We start from the raw sequence: 2,802 nt of genomic DNA, 5'->3' as shown, positions 1-2,802 counted from the left end.
AGTTGTCTTGTAAAAGTTTTAACCGTCTCTTGCCAACAGGTGTGGTACCGCTTCCAAGTGTTGTGTCCTTTCAAACATGCGCACCTTTTTGAAAGGTCACGCCTTTTCAATATAAACATATTAGTGAACTGAGGGTAGGAGATGTAACCACCATATACGACATGCACTAATAAAATATAACCACTTTTTTTTAAAAAAAAACCGGCAACATACTTTCTTTATTTCTGTTAGTTATTAGTTCCGTTTTACGTACACAGAGACAAGAAAACTTCAAGTCTTGAACCGTACCTTATTTACTAACATGTGGCTTTCATATTTCCAAATAGAAAACATTTGCCTTAACATTTACTAATGCATGTTACTGAAACAATGCATGCTAGTGAACGTGATTGTTGTCGAAGTCGTAATCAATGATACCTATACATCATCATATAATATACTTTCTGTTGTTACACATGTCATCCATGGTGTAATCAATGGTGTTTCATGTAGTGTATGTGTACTGTTCATATTTGTAAAGACTCAAATTCTCGCTAATGTATTTTTGTAAATTTCATATTTAACCTAGGGTCATTTATGTAATTGGTCGGTCGGGTTTATATTTCAAACGTACGTAACTTAATGAAACTTAACTCCGACTCATAAGTCACGTTAGGTAAGCGAACCATATGCAAAATTTGACAAAATGCCGGTTAGCGGCTTTCTCTCGTTGCGGTACGAAGTTAATAGCTTACACGCATGAGTGGGTTATTGTTATAGCCTGCGGTGAGATAGAATATAGGAGATTAAATTTAGCGGGATGGGCCGGAAAAATAATTACGACGCGACGTCAAATGAGTTAGTGGTTAGGAGTGAATTAGGACTTTAAGCCTAATTGTGACATATTGGGCTTGGGCCTTAATAAATCAGCCCAAACAAAACAAAATCGCGAAACCAAAGTATCGCACCCAATTTCTCCTTCTTCCCCAATTTCGCTATTTCTTAAACCCTAGGAGAGAGAAACCCAATTCGCCCAAATTCAATCGACCCAAACCCAAATTTCTCGCACCCAATATATAGAAACCGTGAATTCAAGTGTGGAGATGCAAAAATCATTGGAATTTCGTCGGATCGCAGAGAAAAGATGAGTGTAATTTCGTCTCAATTAGATAATTAGATTTAAATTTAGATGAAAATTGGATATATTGATGAAAACTAAGTGAATTGGGGGGTGTATTGATATAATTAATTGAATTTGGGAGGTATTGATTGTAATTAATTGAATTGGGGTTGTTGGATTTCGGCAGTACCAGTTTGGAGAAGCTAGAGTTAGCGAAATTTGGTGGAGCAGATAGCTAAGGAGTTATTCTTACTGGCTAGGTAAGAATCATTAATTATCCGCTCCATTTGAGAAGTTTATATTAGATTTACACTTGTTTAAGATCACGTTGAGTATCGAGTGAGTGAGAAAGAACACCCACTTAGTATTATTAACGTCGAGAAAGAATTACTACGCTATCTACAATATTCAACGTTAGCATTATTATTCAACGTTAGTATTATTAACGTTAGTATTATCAACGTTAGCATTATTAGTAACGTTAGTAATATTCAACGTTAGTAATATTCAACGTTAGTATTATTAACGTTAGCATTATTATTAACTTAGTAATATTCAACGTTAGTATTATTAACGTTGAGAAAGAATTTGGTTTTGATGCTATCTACAAAACCAAATTCTTAACGTCAAGATTCTTCTCGACTTTTGTAGATAAGAATTTCCTCGTTAGTTTGATAAACTCTAACGATCTACGTATATATATGATGTTATAGGAGTCAAATAAGAGTGGATTCGGTTAAGCGGGCTCGATTTGGTTAAGTGGGCTTGAGGAGAAGGAGCTTGCTAAGGTAGGAACTTACATACCAATATATAGCATGTTTATTGTCATGCATGATTTGATTGTTTTACATTGAGAAAAATAGTTGTGTATCAACCATGCATGTATATATAATATCCATGTTTTGCATTGTATTCCTCGATATAAACTCTATATATATGGATAGCTTTCGTGTGAAATGGTTTTGTGAAATCCGGGTAGCGGGGATTTATTTTCTTGTTAAAAGAGCAAAACTGGTTTTGGGAAGGGTTCGCGTCTCTTGTCTCAGTAAGGAGACAGAGAGATGGATTTTGTATGCGGGTAAGGATTACCTGGTTGTTTGTAACTAGGTGTGAGGTTCTGGATTGTTCCCGGAATGGTTGTTGTTGTTTACGATGATTCGCCGTTTGGGAATCATTGGTTGTTATTTACTATGACTGGCCCGTTTGGGAGTCATAGGTTGTTTTTATTTGATGGTGGGAAATCCAAGAACTCATACCTACATAATCAACAATTTTAAAAGAAAAACTAACTATGTAACTAGAGTATTTGGAAACAATCGGTAATCTGAGATATATATATATATATATATATATATATATATATATATATATATATATATATATATATATATATATATAAATGCTTATCACGAGGGGATTTAGGAAAAGAATTGGTGAATTCCTATAAAGAAGGAACTGTTGTCGCGATTTAGGGACGGCAGTCATTCTAGATTCCAACTGCGGTGTACACACCTTCGAGGTGGTGGGCCACCTTTAAAGGGATGCATCACGGGATGTAGTCCGAATTCCTTTTCTACTTTTCCGGATAACCATGTTTTATGCGTCACGATGTATGGTGATTAGCTTGTGTGAGGTTACATGCTACCTCGATGAGGTTTAGACGCGAGGAGTGAGAGTTTAGTCCACTCCGGATGTGTCGAGGA

The sequence above is a fragment of the Coptis chinensis genome, chromosome 3 (assembly GCF_015680905.1).
Source record: "Coptis chinensis isolate HL-2020 chromosome 3, ASM1568090v1, whole genome shotgun sequence".
Taxonomy (NCBI): domain Eukaryota; kingdom Viridiplantae; phylum Streptophyta; class Magnoliopsida; order Ranunculales; family Ranunculaceae; genus Coptis; species Coptis chinensis.
The sequence above is the reverse complement of the archived record's forward strand: the minus strand, read 5'-3'. Positions refer to the sequence as shown.